Source organism: Sander vitreus, chromosome 4, assembly GCF_031162955.1.
Source record: "Sander vitreus isolate 19-12246 chromosome 4, sanVit1, whole genome shotgun sequence".
NCBI classification, from domain to species: Eukaryota; Metazoa; Chordata; class Actinopteri; order Perciformes; family Percidae; genus Sander; species Sander vitreus.
Genome location: NC_135858.1, coordinates 27840397 through 27840701, shown reverse-complemented (window position 1 = coordinate 27840701; position 305 = coordinate 27840397).

The window sequence follows — 305 nt, the reverse complement described above, 5'->3', positions numbered from 1 at the left end:
TTATAGCCTTTTGACCGTATGAAACACTGCGCGCAGCTGCAGCCTCTCTCTCTCTCTTCCTCTTCCCTCGCCCGCTCTTTATCCGTATACTTCATCCATACTCTATACTCTGGCTCAAATGAATCAGGGCGGCTATCCAATTATAGCGACCTCATCCACACTGCCAAAATTATTTAAATGTTGAGCCATTACATTGAAACATTTTTATATAACAGGAGTCTGTGATTTCTGTAGCCTACTACGAAACAACAGACGATACCTGAACGCCTTTTTCTCTTCTCGCGTTCCTCTCTCCACACTGCTGT